The sequence below is a fragment of the Dermacentor albipictus genome, chromosome 8 (assembly GCF_038994185.2).
Source record: "Dermacentor albipictus isolate Rhodes 1998 colony chromosome 8, USDA_Dalb.pri_finalv2, whole genome shotgun sequence".
Lineage (NCBI taxonomy): Eukaryota > Metazoa > Arthropoda > Arachnida > Ixodida > Ixodidae > Dermacentor > Dermacentor albipictus.
In genome coordinates this window covers 83,965,174-83,984,113 of record NC_091828.1, presented here as the reverse complement: position 1 = coordinate 83,984,113, position 18,940 = coordinate 83,965,174, and the positions used below count along the sequence as shown (strand labels likewise).

At 49.1% G+C, this 18,940-nt stretch overlaps 1 protein-coding gene across 1 annotated transcript in view; it reads right to left on the bottom strand.

Annotated features, from left to right (window-relative positions):
• Positions 1-17,654, bottom strand: part of Nmdar2 (NMDA receptor 2) — a 256,773-nt gene extending 239,119 nt beyond the window's left edge. The window contains exon 1 of the mRNA XM_065427668.1: positions 17,314-17,654. The gene's annotated coding sequence lies outside the window, so the exon portion shown is untranslated. The remainder of the gene's footprint in view (positions 1-17,313) is intronic.
• Positions 17,655-18,940: the final 1,286 nt, after the last annotated feature.

The window sequence follows — 18,940 nt, the reverse complement described above, 5'->3', positions numbered from 1 at the left end:
ATAGCGTTACACAGCGTCATACGAAATGAAAAAGTGTTATAAATGATTCCATGAGAGCCGACGCAACCTTGGGAGGAAAGAAAAAGAAAAAAAATTACCGACGATTACGTTACTTCCTAATGCGAAATTTGAGCGCAGCAAATAAGCTGTTTCACCTTTTCGATAGATTGAGGCAAAGAAATCGAGCAACACATGTATGCGCTATCACAGAATCACAGGGGCGGTGCACATATACAGATCCGCCGCCACTGATCTGGCTCTCTGATTGCCGCCGCACAGGGCGGACGGCAGCGGCAATTTCGGCCCGGGCGGTGCACATATACAGACCCGCCGCCACCGATCTGGCTCTCTGATTGCCACCGCACAGGGGTTGCATTGGAGGAGGAGCGAAGAAAGGAATTAAGTTCGAGCCGGCGCTTTGACAACCGGAGACTCGCAGGAAGAGGGGGGAGCGGGGCGGCGTGTACACCCAGCGGCAAACGATGGGGGCAGAAGCGCGCGCAACAAGCGGACAACACGATAAAGGGAGGAGGGAAGAGATAGCAGTGACTGACTGATGCCGATGACGCCGATAGTGAGTCAACCCCAGCTGCGGAGTTGGTTTCAGGGACAACGCCGCCGATGCCGACACAAACAATATGATACCCTCGCTTCCGCAGCGCTAAGAACCAGGTCTAGCCGTGGGAAGGTGGTCACGTATTCGTCGACGTGCCGGGGCCTACGTGAAATAACCGGCGCGTCGGCAACTGAAGAGCACCCTATCCGCCACACAAGAACAGGGGGGGGGGGGGGAGGACCCTTTCCGCCTCTTTCTGCATGGCGGCGACGGTGTTCTATGCAGTCACGTTATCTTGACTCTCTAGCGGCGTCAGCGGCATCCAGCGGTATCAGTCGGTCGCTGCTAGCGCTGGGGGGATGAAAGGGGGGCGGAGCTGGTTACGAGGCCGACGACAACGCCGACGACGACGCGAAACCCAGGAACGGACGCCAAAGAGCTGCGCTCTAAAACATCCCTTTGACATTCCCGGTGGCCCCAGAAAAATTAAGCCCCAGTTCAGCTTCGGCTGTCGTCCCGGGAAGGAACATTTGTTCGCAAGATAAATCGAACTTTCCTGCTCGACATCAGTGGTGCATTTGACGAAGGAGCTACCGGGCAGGAACAACGGCACAAGTAAAGAGAAGCAGGACCGTGTACAAGCGTTCTAATGTCGAACGAGAGCTTTCGTCGCGTCGGTGAAAGCGCCGCGATCCCACGAGCAGAGGCAACTCACTCGGTAGGTGGGCGTGGCGCAAAATCTCGTTGGGCGTGGAGTTGCCTCCTTCTACGATGGCGTAACGCGAGCCGACAAGATGGATAGGCGTTAGGCGTCAGAGGGGGAGGAGGAGGAGGCATCCGCGTCCCGCAGTTTCAGCGCGACCGCCGAAACAACAGCACGGCCACCGGAGGTGGCTTTCACACATAAATTTAAGCGTCGGCGAGTTCCCTGTCGAAATTTCGTTTATGGAAGCAGGAAGGAACGGCGAAAAATGCGTGGTGGTGTTGCTGAAGCATTCGACTAGTTATGTCAAACGCCGCGCGAACAGTTGCTGCAGGAAAGATACCGCACCTGCTCGAATTGTAGATTGGGCCCCGATTTATCGAAACGGTGAAAAGATGCGAATGAGAGCGTTAGATGGCGCGTCAACTGTGTAGCACGGAAGTAAGGCTGCTCTAAACGCATCCGAGCGCGAAATCGGACATGCATTGTTACAACCGATGATGTACGTCAACAATAAAGTAGAAGACCGAGGCTGAAACCTTATAGGTTAGGCTATTCGTCCAGAATCGAGTAGGGAACAGAGGCCGCGATGCCATAGCGAAATATGTGCGTCAACGGTGGAATAGGAAACTTGGGCTAAATCTTTAGAGTTCGGGCCTCACGGGAGTACGAAACTACGATCATGGCAAACGTTTGTCCTGATGAAAACCGACACGGTCTCCGAAATTAAATCGTTCTAACTATAGTTGCAATGTCACCAACGGCTTCAATAGAAAAATAGGCGTCAAATTAATTGTGTAGGGCGGACGATGCCATGGCTTTTGAAAACCTGTTGGATGCGACTATTTGTACGACCATTTCGGAAGACAGGCTGCTCAGGCTGTTACAACCGGTTAGGATCTATTTAAAAAAAAAAACATTGGAACAAGTTTTAACGAGTACCAACAATCAAGGAATAATATTCTCGAGTCGTCTCCCGGACAGGATCACGTGGTTACTATACACAGGAGTGTCTCCCATGTAAAGTGCCAAAGGCACGTGCAATAAAACCATTTTATCCGTCGAATGACGCGTCGCCGATATGGATATTCCAATTCCTGGAACCTGTTGGAACCCTATTCGTAACCTTGTCCAACGTTGCTGGATGTGGCTACTGGTACAACCAGTCCAGGAAGTGGCGGCTGGACTGTTGGAATCGGCATAACCTGTTGAAAGACTGTTGCGTGTGATTCTTAGTGCGACTCTATTGAGATCACCCCCGTATCGTAAAAAAAAAATACTTTCCAAATGGGTTTACCAGTACTGGTTATGACATCGGCCACACCCAACAGCTTTCCAACAAGTTCTGACAGCTCTATCATAATCACATTCACACTCATCCTTCTGACGACGAGATAGTTCTGACGCATGTGCATTTTATTTTTTTAGGTGGTATATCTAAACCGCCAGAATCGTTCAGTTCGTCGGACTTCGGGCCAGAATGATTGCTGCTCTGGCCCGTTTGAACCTGTTGTAAATCTCTTGAAAAACTTATGGAAATTTGTTGACAGCATTGTTGGCGGGGAGGGGGGGGGGGCACGATCGATCGTACTCCGGAGCAGCTGGTGTTGACGTGCACGTGCTAGGTGCTTCAGGAGGGTGAGTACTCCTTCGCCAACGCCATTCAATCGGTCGAACAATGCGTCGGAACGATGGCTGCGCCTGGATGTTGCTGCCTGCAGAAAATCCGTTCGAATCTTGGTGAAAACTGTTCTGGGTGGTTTGTCGGCATGATTATGCGCATGTTTTTGACGGGCACTTGAACAGACTATCTAATGCGTGGCACACACGCGACTGTACTAAGTCCATATCCTGTATGAAGACCGGATGCCGGGTCGCACCATGGCTTCAGGCTACGGTGCTCTGCTGGAATCGTGCCGGACCGTGCCAAGGTGTAACGCAGGAGCCAAAACTCAACTGCCTTCTCTCATTTGCATTTATTATTTTCATTATCAAGGGCTACCTATTTACGCGATGAGCGCCTGAGAGATAGCGCCACCAAGCGCGTGATCCTGGAACCCTGGTTTCGAAACAACAGTGGCCGCTCCGCATTTCCGCATCAGATGTTGCTGCGCTACTGAGTCCGTGATCGCGGGATTGAATTTGCGGCGCTGACCTTAGTGCAGCGTTAAAGGCGAACTGCGAAAGCACTGGTTTTCTCGGATCGCCATAAACGTTACAGAAACCTAAGGGATCGCAATTGACCCCTTAGTAAAGACCTTCGTAAATCCCTACCATAAATGGCAGAGACACTGCAAGAACACTTGCAGAAAGGAAGGCCCAAGTTGTGTGTGTCACGTCTTCCGAATTGCCTATGTATTTTACGCTGCTTTGTCGTTACTACTGTTGAACTGACAGCACGAGCTTCCGTACTCCTAAATCGTCAGTCGTCACATCTTGGGTAAGAATTAAGTGTCCACGCGGACATCCACACCACGCAGTGTCCAATATAACATCCGCACTGCTCTTTTCTTAGTCATTTCTCTGCCTAACGTACCTAGATCATTACGAGGGGACACTTCCTGCTATCGCACATAAGCGCCTAATGATGACGATGATTACTATGATGATGATAATGATGATGATAGTATATACGGGTACAGGCGGACGTCTGTTCGCAGAATGCCCCATGATGTTCGCACCGTGCCTGTCTTAGCCATTACTCTATTTAACGACCCTATATCATTACAAGAAGCAATTTTTCTTTATCTTTCTTTCTCATTTATTGTTTCTCTCATTCTTTCTGTCTGTCTTTTCGACGACACCGTAAGTGGGCCGGAAGACTGCAGTTTTGCTTGATGGCACAACGATGAGAACCTGACGCGAGCTTAATTCCCTCGCATAATAAATTATTCCCGCCCCAGTGAAAGAGAACAAGATGATAAAGAAGGAGTAACCGGCGCCTAATTAGCCGGATAATGTCTCTTGAATAATCTTCAAATAATTACCGCGGACATGACGCCCGTGGTAGGCGTCTCGCCCAATTACTAACGCCGCCGCCGGCTCCATTAGCGACAGCAGCACACAACGGTGACATTCGATCGCGCCAATTACTGGTGGTCCGAGGCAAGCAATATGCCCGTCCTTTCTTTTTCTCACCGTAGGCGTAATTAAAAAGCAGCTCCTTCTTTCAATGATGGCATGTTACACCAAGCATATTAAAATGGAGTAACCGCGAAGTGCAGGGTATATGTGGAGCGCGTAGCGTGAGCCTCCCGCGACTGCTCAGTAAATATGGCGTTCTGCTACCGATAACGAGGTCGACGATTCGATTCCCTGCAGGCGTGCCGGAGACCGATTGAAAAAAAAAAAGATATCTTGCACCAAGAATTGTGTTCGCCTTAAGAGGACAGTAAAGGTAACAATTGATGGAGAGGCAGGAAGACAGCGGTGTGGATAGGAGAGGAAACGGGGTGGCCAACATTCTTCTTAACATTAAGAGAAAAGATAGTCCAAGTTGAGCAAGCCATTTATACAGTTGCTGAGATAATGGGTGGTCTATTAGGAGGATGACAGAGAACTGGGTGGTTTGGTAAATTAGGAAATTAGCCGCTCCAGGATGGGGTCAGCTGGCGCAAGACAAGGGTGTAAATTTGACACTTCTAGGAGAGGCCTTCGTTTTGCAGGGGACATAAATCAGATGATGATGATGATGATGATGATAATCGTGGGGAATACAACAAATGTAGACGCGATGCCAAAATAAATCAGCTAAATAAATTTTCTCCTGCTCGTCATATCTGATAGCATCATTTCCTCCCCTCTGTCAAGCTGTACTAAAATTTCTCCGTGATACGGAGCTACCAATTACTCATCTGTCAATTCATCCATGAATACAATCATCACCTCTCTATCTATGCAGTCCGTCTGATTATCATCACTGACAGCCTATTTTCATGTTCACTGCAGGACGAAGGCCACTTCCAGTGATCTCCAATTACCCCGTTCTTGAGCTAGCCGATTTCAGACTGTGCCTGCAACTTCCCTAATATCATCACTCCAGTTAAGTTCCAGTCGCCGTCGACTGCACTTCTTTTCCCTTGGCCCCCATTTTGTTACTCTAATCGGCATTATTCGAGAAAGTTCAGGAGCGGGGTTTAAGATTAATATGCAGAAGGCAAAGGTAATGTTCAATAACCTGGACGGACTACAAGAATTCGTGATCGCCAGTCACGCCCTAGAATTTGTGAAAGGGCACGTTCATTTAGGTCAATTACTCAGAGGGAATCCTGATGATAAGAACGAAATTTACAGAGTTTGTGAGCGAGTGAAGCAACTTTATCTGGTCCACAATAGACGCGAGTAAACTCGACGTCACCTGGCTAGGCCCACTCGGGGACCATCAGATGAAACCTGACGGCCCTCTCGCGGGCCCTCTGGACTGCCAGGATTTGAGAGGTCCGGTCCTGGGCTCTAAGGAGCTTCATCATTTCCTCTTGGGTGAAAGTGATACCCGCAAAGGCGCAGCCCCACAGGTCATGCTCGAAGTCCGCATAACCACCACACAGGGGGCAGTCCGGGCTTGAGAACCGTTCGGGGTCCATTTTGTGTAGTGCCGCGGGGCTCGGTTAAGTGCTCGTTTGTAAAGTCTAAGAGTGACTGCCTGGCAGAAGAATAAAAATGACTTGGAGTGCACGCGGTAGGCATTGCCAAATTGTGACCGGAAGTTTACCGCTATCCTTGACTAGAGAAGTCCACAGTCATGGTAGTAACATATGCGGCAGATAACAGAGAATCTTAAACAAACAATAACAAAGCTAAGAGAGCAGCTTGAGAACAGCGTAAGAAGCACGCTACAAGCGATAGAACGAAAAACATGTCAGGCACAACCGTAAGAGACAGGAAGACAGCGGTGTGAATAGGAGTGCAAACGGGAGTAGCCGATATTCTAGTTGACAATAAGGGAAAACGAAATGGAGCTGCTTAGGCCATGCAATGTAATCTGGCCAGCTCCCTGTACAGTGGAGCTGGGCAGGCCAGATAACCGACGGTCCATTAGAGTTACAATTCATCTATCCACTGCCCAAAATTTCTCAGTGATAGAAAGCTATTGTGTTAATGGTGAACCGCGTGTCGACGTTAAACGCATGACCCGCACGCAATTGTGACCCTGTTCAAATCTATCCTGGCTACTATATATTACTTTGTATTCCTAGGGTGTTACCAGGTGGTGTGCCGCAAAAAAAAAGACTAAAAAATGAAAAAAAAAGCCACGAACCGACTCGACGCATCGTAATGGAAAGCCAAGATATTCACCCAGCGAAACCCGTATGGACTGTGTACTTTGCAGAAACTTTGCGATTCAAAGAAGATGGAAGGAGTAACTTGTCAGTAGTCAAGATAAGAGATGGTTAGGGTACTGACGGACAAAAAACTAGGAAGAGATTTATAGAATTGAACTGAATTCTGCGGTTTCCCGTGCCAGGACAACGATTTGATTATGACGCACGCCATAGTGGGGGACTCCAAATTACTTTTGGCCACTAGGGGATGTTTGACGTGCCTTCAATGCGCGGGCCACGGGCGTTTTTGCATTGCGCGCCGTCATCGAAATGCGGCCGCCGCGGCCGGGATTCGATCCCACTACCTCGTGCAGCGCAACACCATAGCCGCGAAGCCACCGCGGAGGGTAGGGACTGATAGAACCGGAGGCATTGCAACTGCAGGTAATTGTATCGCACAGCGATGAACGTTCTAAATACAAAAGTTAAGATCGAAATCAGGAAGGCGAAAGGCTAGATAGTGATAGATGTAGTAAAACCTAATTAAATCAGGCCGGCTAGAGGACCATTTCTTCCTCACCGTTTCAAAGGGGATCCCGATCATCATCATCATCATTAGATTAGATTATGGGGTTTTACGTGCCAAAACCACTTTCTGATTATGAGGCACGCCGTAGTGGAGGACTCCGGAAATTTCGACCACCTGGGGTTCTTTAACGTGCACCTAAGTCTAAGTACATGGGTGTTTTCGCATTTCGCCCGCCTCGAAATGCGGCCGCCGTGGCCGGGATTCGATCCCGCGACCTCGTGCTCAGCAGCCTAACACCATAGCCACTATGCAACCGCGGCGGGTACATCATCATCATCATGTTTATTATTATTATTATTATTATTATTATTATTATTATTATTATTATTATTATTATTATTATTATTATTATTATTATTATTATTATTATTATTATTATTATTATCATCATCATCGTCGTCGTCGTCGTCGTCGAATGTGGCGGTTCTCAGATTCTACCGCGCTCGATAAGTGGCGCCTGGCCGCAGCGATTGCCCCCAAACTTTTGCGAGGCCATGTTTCGTGCCAACAGCAAACAAAACTTCCCTCCTCCGTCTATTCCTCCCTCAGTCTGTCACGCGAGTCCTCGGCCTGCGGAAAAATGATCCCCATTCCTAATCCTCGTTGCACGTAACTACAACGCGACGCGGCAACGCGTGCGGGCTATATGCTTTCTATAGCTATGAGGAGCTGACGTGAGTATGGTGCAGAGTGAAAGGCGAGAGCATAAATCAGCTCAGCGCGCACAGACCACTGCCCGTCTTTCAGAAAGTGAAGCCCCTCGAGGGAATAAAAGGAAAAACTAGAGTGTGGGGAGGTGCGTGTGCGTGGAAAATTTCATTGGTGCGGGGAGGTGAAGGTTGGGTAAGATTTGGCCACTTCAAAAGGGACGCTGAATCGAGTTTGTAGCCAATTTGAGTAAACGTGTTACCAACGCACAAACCACCGCCGCTGCCCCTTTTGAAACAGCGAACTTTGGTGACTAGAAAAAGAAGAAGAAAATGAGTACGCCGGACGCTCTTATTTTTTTATCTCTTTCTCCTTTGATTCATTGTTTGCATATGTGCTGCCTTATCCTCGCTTATCTATTCACCCATGCTCCGTCCCTTCAATTAGGGTTAGTGTAACGAAATGAGCCCGGCTCTGGAAAAGAAGAGATGAAAAAAAAAAGATGAGCCGTTCCACTCCGTGAAGGAGGGCGACCACCGAAGATGTTTAGCACACGACACAGAGGTGGCGCAAGACCTTGAACGAAGGTGCGAACTCATTCATTGTCTTGATCGGTGACCATCATGACGAGAGCTACGCGCACACGTTATCGCCATTCGCGCGGACGACGGGATCGCCACCCCGAGGAGAGGGGAAGGAAATTAAACTAGATACGTTTCAATACTTTTTGAGGGGGGCGAGTTGGTTCATGTTGAAACATATGGGTAACAGCGCCCACAGACGACCACAATAAGGGACATATATGTCAAGCGCTTGTGCGTACGTGTCTCCCTTCTTCTGGTCGTCTGTTTGCACTGTTAGCCATATGCCTCTGGATACGTAAGCGCTTGGAACGCCGACAAAGAGAGGGCGGTGCGAACGTAGGCATGGCCGACGAGTGTCGGCCTTTGGTCTAAGATCCGCGTCCCATGAGATATACCCACCATCACGTGGCCTATCATTAGCCCTATGGGCAACCTACCCTGGACTATGAACGGAAACTTGTGCCATTTTCTGTTCCCTTTTACACTTCATTTTTCTTGTTTGTTTGTTTTTCGTACCCCTAATATCCTTCTTACATTCGAATAAAAACCTCTGTTTTTACCCTTGTGCGTGGGACCTCTTTGAGTCCCAGGTGTGAGAAGGGTAGTTCAAGGGAGCGTTACAGGTCCCGGAGCCCACGAACCGAGGTCCTTAGGATATGTGCCATTGTCCTTGGACCCTTACCGCACTACTTTCGGGATGGGCCCATGGTTTTTGCACACGCACTCTAGGATCTCGTTTGTAAAAGCCTGAAAGTAACGGCCTGAACCCTGTTCAGTTTCGGGCTGGGGGGAGGGAATTTCCTCCTGCTGTGTTTGTAATGCGACGTAATTTCGTGAAAAGTGGTAAGATGATCTTTAAAGGGGTTATCCTGTGGGAGGGCCGGGCCGTTAGAAGCGCGGTTCGTGAATTCACGCGCCAGGCTGTTCGCCCGCTCGTTAGGGTTAGCCACTTGGTTAGTTACATCGTTCACGTGGGCCGTGAACCAAGCTATGGCATGACCTCCAGTTTCTTCTGCCGTAGTAATACGAAAGGACTGTCACCACCTCCCTGTCCCGTCGTGGGCGGAGCCACCAACTTGATTGGGGAGCCTACGGTTCCCCTCAATCAAGTTCCTCAGGACACTCTAATAAGTTCTTGTCACTGTCACTCGAAAAAATGCACGGAAGCCTTGCTATAAACTGCTGCGCCGTAAAAATGTGTTGGGGAAGAAAACAGAAATAAGACGAAAAAAAGAGAAAGCACGAGCCCATCGAATTTGCTTCCAAGGGGACCTAATTTCAACGCAAAGTAACAAGATTAAAAGTTGGGGAGAACGCGCACAGCAGTAGTCGCTCTACGTCTCGTCTCCTCCGTCAGCGGTAAGATTTCTTATGCGAAGCATATTACGAGAGCTCAACCCAGCTCCTCAGGCGCGGCGGTGTCGCCATGAAATCACGTGACACCGTGACGTCACGACAGAGGAGAAGTGGCCTTGGCTCAACTCTTGCAAGACGGGCTGGGTGGGAATCGAACCAGGGTCTCCAGAATGTGGGACGGAGACGCTACCACTGAGCCACGAGTACAACGCTTCAAAGCGGTACAAAAGCGCCTCTAGTGAATGCGGTGTTGCCTTAGAAACGAGCTGTTTCTAAGGCGTGCGTCTCTTGCTCAGGCGCACATTTCGTTGCCGCGCCGAACGCTGGTTTGCTCGACGCTCACCGCGTCCAATGCGGGGCGCGTAGTCGCTGCCCTGTAGCCCATTGTCTTACACCCCTTGGCGGGTCGACGGGAACGCTGTCGCGTTCCACTCTTGAAGGCGAATAAGTAATGCATGAGTTGTTTCTTCGTCTAGCCGAAACAAATATAGCCAAGCAACAGCAGTTCACCAGGCTAAACAGTGGTTCAACAACTAAAATAAAGGCTAGTATGCTTCGCATCCTGGGCTTAACCTTACCTAAGCCACAGCCATTTTTTTTTTCAATGTGGATAACTGATTCAGCCACATTTTCACGTTGATGGATACAAAGGATGACAATAGATATAGTCAGACGGTAAGAAGCCAAGAAACAATGACACTAACTGCAGCGCATTTCCAATTACCTGCAGTTCTCAATCGAAATAAAGAAACATGAAATAAGACGAAATGCAAGTGGACGAAAAAACCAACTGCGCGCAGGCGGGATACCAACCCACGTCTTCCTATTACGCGCGCGATTCCCTTGCCAACTGAGCTACCGCGGCGCCGTTTTACCGTCCACTTTCTGGGCTATTTATGTTTATCTACGCGCACCAACCCTGTGAGTGTTATACAGCGGCTTGGCGGCGGATGTGGACCACCCTCTATGTAAACTTGTGGGCCAGCTCTACGTAATTTTTTTTTTTTTGGCGAAGGCAACCGGTCAATAAACCCACACATGCTATCTGAATGCATTAAAGCTGCCGGATTCGAAACCCTCGCTGCGCAATGAAATAGAAAAAAAAAGGAATCCGAAGGTGCCCCATTTTCGTTAGTCACATCATAGGAAGCCAACAAACAACGACACTGAGGAAAGTATAGGGGGGGGGGAGAGAGAGAGAGAAACATTTCTTTTTTGCTGCACTTGGTCCGCGTTAACTTTATTTTCCTTTTTATAAGATAACGGAGATTCGTAGGGTCGAGCGTCGCACCTTACCACTGGCGGTATGTAGCCCGAAGTGCGGTGGGCCACAGATGCCCGCAGAAAACAGAATAGTAACGGCCGTGAACCGCCGCGCACGCGATAGGCTAATAATGATATCTCGTGCACGTTGTCTTACTTCATGGCGCTGGCCGTTTTTCACCAGATTAGCACGGGCTTGATCAAATTATCGCTCGGCGCAGAAGACTGGCCCTAGCAGCGACAGAACAAAAAAAAAATGGCGGAAAGACGACGATGGCCAGACAACGAAGAGAGAGAGAGATAGCCCAAAGAGGAGAGGCGGGAGGTAAACCAGACGAGCGTCCGGTTTGCTACCCTACACTGAGGGTGAGGGAAAGGGGGACTAGAAAGAAGACAGGAGGAGGGAAGTCATGGCTGTGTGCGCAGTGAAGCACCGCGACACCAAAGTGGAGTTCCACAGGTGGCGCTATGCGTTGATCACATCTGGGGCGACCAAAGGGCCACTGTTCGTTGCGCGAATAGGAGGCAAAGCTGAAGCCACGGACAACGAAGAGAATGATCACACTGCCACAAAGACAATGTAATGAAGATGACAACGGCCCGAAAATGACGACGCGTTGCTGTTGGAGCTCACGTCCGGGATCACGTGTTCCACCTCCCGCCTAGGACCGCTTTAATTCGCACTATATCCGAAGGTTGTTTTTTTTTTGTTTCGCTATATACGGTACTGACCAATCGATCGGGCCGCCTTATTTCGCGCTGTGTTCACATTGGTAGGCTGCGCTGTCTCCAGTATTGGCCCACATTTTTTCGGAGACAAAACAAGTGATTGCGGGTAACCTTCCTCTGTGCTTGCCTACGAGAAGACAGAAAAAGAAAGCGCTTCGTGCTTAAAAAGATTACAGCATTTCAGGCTTGACCACACGCAGGCAAAACGTGACCAGGAATTAAATAATAAATATAGTAGGCATCCGCATAACGAATATGGACGAAATAAATACTCAAACCAAGGGACGTTAACATGAATTGTTTTTACATGCGCGCTACCAAGCAACATTCTAAAACGTGCAGTTGATTTTTATTATTGGAATAAAGTGTACGCAAGAGTGAAACCATCGATAAAACTTGACGTAACAGTTCTGCGGAAACCCGCCCTGCCATCTGCTAGCCGCCTGGTTAGCTCAGATGGTAGAGCGGCTGCCTCGGAAAGGCGGTGGTCCCGGGTTCGAGTTCCGGACCAGGACCAATTTGCCTTCAACTGCGAGGCTTTTCTTTCGAGGAACCCGTGTGGGCTTCTAGCAATTGCTACGAATGGATGGATGTCTGATTGAAGCATTCTTTAATGGCTTAAAGTTCTTTTTATCACTTCGTCAGGGATCCGAGCGATGCTCTGCTAATGTTTGTCACCAGAACGGGACAGTCGCTATTGGTAGATATGACAGGAATAGAATAGCGCTTTAAGAAATTGTGACGTTATACCAGTCCGAAATTTTCAGCTTAGGGCTGGCTATATTTCATTTATTTTCCCCGCTGAACCAAGATATGCTTCAGCCAGGGGATTGAAAAAACACGACAGCTGCACATACGGCAAATATAGAAATGAGTGAAGTTCTGAGTTACATAGAGGTTTGTGGGAATTGCTCTTTCAATGCTGAATAAGCGCTCCATGTTACATAGGCGCAAAAGTACATCAAAAAGGGTGGGATTGAGTACGAGAGAGTCAAGGTAGGCATCGAGAAAAAAAATGTTTGCGCATGCGCTACGCGGGACCGTGTCCGCAGAATCGGCCTTGCGCAAGAGCGTCGCCTCATAGCCTGACGTCAAAACACCCGTGACTCATGATAGTGATCGATGAAATAACGACTGTGGCATAGGTCAATGGCACGTGACACAAATCTAAGATAAGTTTTATCATTGAAGAGCTTATTTATGCGCACAGTAGCATATATTCCGCCTCAAGGTCGAATTACGACAAGGAACAAGAGGAAAGAAAGAGACAAGGCAGGGATGGTAACCAGAAGACCATGCAGCCAAAGTCGCCGACAACTGGCACATTTGAATGACCAATGAATAAAGAGAAAATCAGACATCCACCGTTCGTAGCAATTGCTACAAAGGAAGCCCATACGGATTCCTCGAAAGAAGAGCGTCATTGTTGAAGGGAAATTCGTCCTGGTCCGGGACTCGAACCCGGGACCACTGCCTTTCCGGGGCAGCCACTCTACTATCTGAGCTAACCAGGCGGCTAGCAGATTTTAGGGCGAAGTCAAATTTGTCGACAACACGAATCAAAGGCAAGTGTTTTGACGTAGTAGTTCTGCGGAAACCCGCAAGGTGGAGGGAAGTAATGAATAAAGAGAAAATCAGACATCCACTCGTTGAATAAAGAGAAAAAAGACATCCACCCGTCATTGGAATGACCAACAAACCAAAGTGCGGCTCGTGTGGACCCCAAAAAGGCGCCGAACACCTATTGTGAACCTGTCCAGAATAGGATGTTTTGGCACATCTCTTTACACACCACACCAGACAATCCGGACGTGAGAAATTTTTCTGACACCGACATCCTCGGACAGTGGCCAGATCCGTCGCTGACGCTGAAAACTTATACGTGCGTTACTGCAATATTTTAGCCCAACAGCCTCAGTGACTGTTTACAGACCTGTGTATCCACCTACACGCAAGTAACGTTCGTTCTCTTTCCCTCTTTATTCCCTTTTCTCTCACCACCGTTTAGGGAAGCTAACCAGATGCTCGCACGGTTGACCTCCCTACCTTACACCTCCCTGCATCCTCTGTCCCTCTAGCTCTCTCGGCGATAAATGTAATCTCGCAAGTGCGAGCATCACATTGTTCTTAAGACGACGCACAAAGTTGATTTCTTTAGCGTAACTCTATTTACCAAGCACGTGATCACCAATCAAGACAGGAGAAACGTCATAACTGCCGCTGATAGTTACTCAACGCTTGAAGCAGGGAACTTAAAAAAATAAGACAGGAGGATTTGTGCAAGTAACTGTGAGAAAAATACAGCTAAGAGCGGTTTAGTTCGTTAAAAAAGAGTATTTCGAGATCGCAACCGGTAATAACCGCTCACCATGTGGTTATTAGCTAGGGTTGGGGACACGTCGCTTTCTTAATTATAGCATGCTTCATCAGCTCCGGAACAAGACAAAAGTTGTACGAAAGAATCTCCGGAGTATCGGTGTTCTTCGCACGCACATACACGCCACCGGGACCGATCTATTCTCCAACAAAAGCACCAAAGCCACGAAAGAAAGAAAGCAAGAAAGAAAGAAAAAGAAAGAATGAAAGAAGGAAAGAAAGGAAGGAAGAAAGAAAGAACGAACGAAAGAAAGGAGGAAAGAAATAACGGCGAGGACTCGCAAAGAAAAAAGAATAGGCTGAGCCAACGATGATGGCGATACACACTATATCCGTCGCTTCGCAACCGAGAGGCGTGGGCGCCATTTCGCGGAGAAACAGCCGCGGCTGCTGTCGATGCGGCACACGTCGCGACCTCGTCGAAAAACTCCACACGGACGCGTTCCTCGCGCACCGTGTCTCTTTCTCTCTCTCTCTCTATCTCTCAACACCCATAGAACCGATCCTGTATCTTTCCTTTTTCTATTCACTGAACAGTGAGGATGCAAGCAATACACGTTCTGAGTCTCGGCCACGGTCGCGGAGTGCAAATTGCGAGCTATACGGCCTCCGCATCGGCACACTGTCACAAACACAGATTTCATTTTTTTTTTGCCACAGGAGGCAATTTCATGGCAGAGTATAGGGTGGACCCTTACGTACACAGCGTCACCCTACCCACTCTGGGGAATTGGCCGAGAATCGGGTAGTGCGTATGAGAAGGGAGAGTATATTTGAATCTGCGAAAAAAAAATTAGCAAAAGTTGAGTGTACACCAGAAGAGCGGGGGACAGTCAGTGATGCAAGGAAAGTGCATCCGCCACTATGACAATGAGTGGCACTGGCTAACGCTCCTAGTGATGCATCCTGTACAAATATGCAGGTTGCGTATTACAGCTTGCGTACTGAAACAGCGGCAAGTTGTCGCTTTCTCCACTTGCCTTTTCTTTTTGTTAATTTTTTTTTATTTTATTCGGAAAGTTATTTTCTCCTATGCTTTCATGGCATCCATTTTCTGTGGGCTTCATATGGTTTCAACTAAGTTACGTTTACATAGGCCACTGTTTCGAAAAAAAAAAAGAGGTGGAATCCGGAGATGCATTAAGGCAAGCTCTTGAGCCAGTTGGTGCATGATGAACTTGAGAAAGGGGGTACCAGAAAAACACGAAGGACGCTCACACAAGGAAAAGTGCCCATGGATGTATAACCCCTTTTCCTTGTGTGCGCGTCCTGTGTGCTTCGCCGGTACCTCCTTTTTGGAATTCGGAGAATAGACAGAATCGAAAATACGCAAACAATTAAAACCTATTGGCACAGAACAAACCGGACCACATTCGACCGAAAAGAGAAAACGAACTTTGCAGTCTGAATTCGTCATTTGAAAACGTGTGCAGCAGTATGAAAAATCCCAAAATTTCCGAGCATACATTCCTGTCCCCGCACCCTCAAGAGTCGAGGAACCCAAGGACAGCGGAACGGAAAGAGTTCAAGCACAGTGCAATATGACCGCGAGTGCCGTTTTCGGAAATTCTTTCGTGCAAAATGGGGAATTGTCAACACGAAAGCAAGCCAACGACGCCGCAGTATGCATGTCATTTTTTTTTTTACTCGCTTCCATACGGTTACAAATCTTCTACTCTAGTTTGAAAGGTTACTATGTATGCAAGCTACAGTGCGTGTTCTGCTTCCTTTCTACGGTCGCAAAGCGCAACCCGCGAGCTATGCTATACGCTGTAAAGCAACACGTTTGCACAAACTCCTACTTTCACCACAACATACAACTAGGTAGAACTCACACACATTCACCTTTGCGATTTGCTTCAACAGAGCGCGTTATCTCAACCTTGGCTTTCGCAGGTTATTACATACACGAGCTATATAGATAATGCATCTCCGCATCGGTTCTCAAGTGCAAGTTGATATCTCTACACGTTATCATAAACTCAGACAGTGCCCACTAAAGATCGCTGAACGGCACCAACATTCATTGTGTCTTTTTTCTTTACTATCCATTTCGCACCTTTTCTTTCTTACTTTTTGCTCACTTTCCAAGGGCAGCTTAAAAAGAAGCTACGTACAGCCGGCCACAAGAGTATACGGGACCCGGGTTCCACAAAAAATGAAAACTTATGCTACGTTAGTGTAGGGTGGTTCTAATTTGATTCGTCCCTGTGCAGGTCCCAAAGGGCTTCGAATTCTAGCAAACGTGTCCACTCTTAGGGGGAATCTAGTTTTGTTGCGCAAATCTCCATTTTTTTTTGTTGTTGTTATCAGCCCTACGATCCGCATCGTGCCATGGCCGCCAAGAGCAAATTGCAAGCTGCATGCTCCCAGCGTCAATAGTCTCATGCGTGCATTGTCGACTGCGATCACGTAGGAACAGACTCAGACTACGAGACGCGACAAAAAGAGCGTCCCCATTCCCTGTGCTTTCTCCCTTCGGCTTAACATCGTGAGAAAAATCTCCCGCCCCACATTTCAAGGGGGAGCGCATGAGCAAGCTGTGTACATATCCACTCCGCATCACCAGCACACTTGCGCGCCGAGACCACGTGGTCTCGAAAGCTCCAGTCATCTGCGCAGAAGGCGACTGGACAGTATCGCGCATGTTCTCAGCCAGTCGAACAAAATCTAGCGCAATAAACCGTCCCCTCTCCCGACCTTCCCAACAACCATGCCTTCACGTTTCCCTTCGTTCAACATCACCAACACCCACTCCGCCATATACAATAAAAGAAAAAAAAACGTAAGGTAAGTAACGGACAAGTTGGCTACACCAGCAAACATTTGGTCCAGTAACACCGGCTGGGCGTCTCTGGGCATAGATTCAAAACGTACGAAGCCATAACTACGTCACCACATCAGCCGCAGTCACAAGAACGTGAGAGCGGCACCAAGAAAGCAGTAGTTCAAAATCGAGGTCACTCGCGTGGCACAGCGTTAATATCAATAAACAACAACAACAACAAAAAGTTCGAAAGAGAGAAATCCTCGCACGCGCACTCCCACGCACTCACGCAGATTGGCTCCACACAGCCAACACGAAAAAGAGCAAGAAAGCAGAGGCAGGGCGCTGCAGCACGGTCGCTGCTAAAACAAAGATGATCCGAATGCAACACTTTTCCGGCACCCAAAATGTAGGGCATTCGTCGCGATAAAAAAAAGAAGAAGAAGCTAAAAGACAATTTCTGCGCGAAGCACTCACTGACCGCTTGGCGTATGCACTGCTGCGACAACGCTGCTCCGCGGTTCCAGGGGCGACGCCGGACTCCCAGCCTTCTTACAGCAGCAGCACAGCGGCAACGGACGGGCGCCTGGCTGCTCCCGGCGGGCGACGGTTTAACTCCGAGCCATGCCACGGGCCAGCGGCGAGGGCGTTGCGGCAGAGGGGGCGAGCGCAGCGATGGGGCGACCAGGCGGGGCGGTGAGCGCGCGGCGCGCTGCCCTTGCGGCCGCCGCGGCTTCGTCTGTTGGCCCTGCAGCGGCGGCCGTCCGAGCGGCGCGCGCTACACGCTCTACCCTTTCCACTTCGTCTCTGCTCCGCACTGCGTCCGCGCCGCCAAGAGCAACAGGCGAACGCCCGCCAGCTTTTTCTCTCTCTCTCTTTCTGCCTCTGTCTCTCTCTCTTTCTTTCTCTCTCTCCTGGCTTTCGTTTTTTCACCTCCTCTTCCTTCCGTTCTGGAAGAGCGCCGGGCCTGCTCGCCGTGGCTTTTACGGAGCCTCCCCCCGCGCTCTGCCACCGACCGGAGCGCCGGAATGGGGAGAAAGGAAGCAGACGACGATACGGGGTCAGTGGATTCTCTCGCATCCCGGTCGGAAAGCGATACCGTGTGGAAGGGAAGCGGCGGAATGCCGCTGGGCGCTCCGCGAGCGCTGCTGTCGCGTGCGCGGTCGGGAATCCAGTTTAAGCGCCGGAGTTTGCTGTTTCGTTTGTCAAGCCGCATGTGTGTCGCCAATTTTGCGGAGATTGTATGTCGCACACTATGCGGTCCCGTCCCTACCGTAGCTGTAGTAGGTTCGGCTCGTACTCTTTAAACTGTGTTGCAGTGGAAGCTTTTGTTGCCGATATCATCGTCGTGTCGACGCACATGACCGCAGCAGCTTTGGAAAAGCGCGTTGCGTTTGGTTTTAGGTTCATTGTGGATCGGCTGAGCTTGCCTTGCAAGGAGTGCAAATTTCATGCCGTCGTGGTTGTGATGCTGCCGACGAGATCCCGACATTGTCACCGTTACGCCCCCGTTGTCGCCATCGTCCGGCCAGCTTTCGCATTTTTTTTTTTTGCGGCACGTAAGGTTTTTGTTTGAGTAACATTTCTTTAGGGAGGCACACTACGCGAGCAGGTCCGGTGCAATATAATGATTCTGTTCCAAGTCCGTTTTACTACTGACGCATCAGCAGTGGTCCAAAGTATGCTCCAGCGAGGTTATCATCGCGATCTGCAGGTTGTGAGCGGTTGATAAGCAGCGAATGAAATCGCTGCCTTATACCGGCCTAGGTGTCTCCTCTCTTCAATGGTTACAGTGCTTACGCACGACTTCATTCGTTTGGCTTTAAGGCTGATTTGATTCGTGTCGCTAAAAAACTACACGATCCAGGAGAAACTTCCCTCAAACGGCATATTGCAAAAAGAAAAAGTCAGTCAGCCATTGCCGGCAACTACATGTCTCTTTTTATACACTGCAGGCATGTCAATCTGCTAAAAACGCATATGATGTATAGAGCGAAATTAACCTTATTTCATCAGCTTCACCGCCTCGCCATTATCTGCCCCCTCTGGCCATATGTTTGTCACTTAACCCTACTTCATTCAGACACAGTAGCAGACCACAGGCAGGT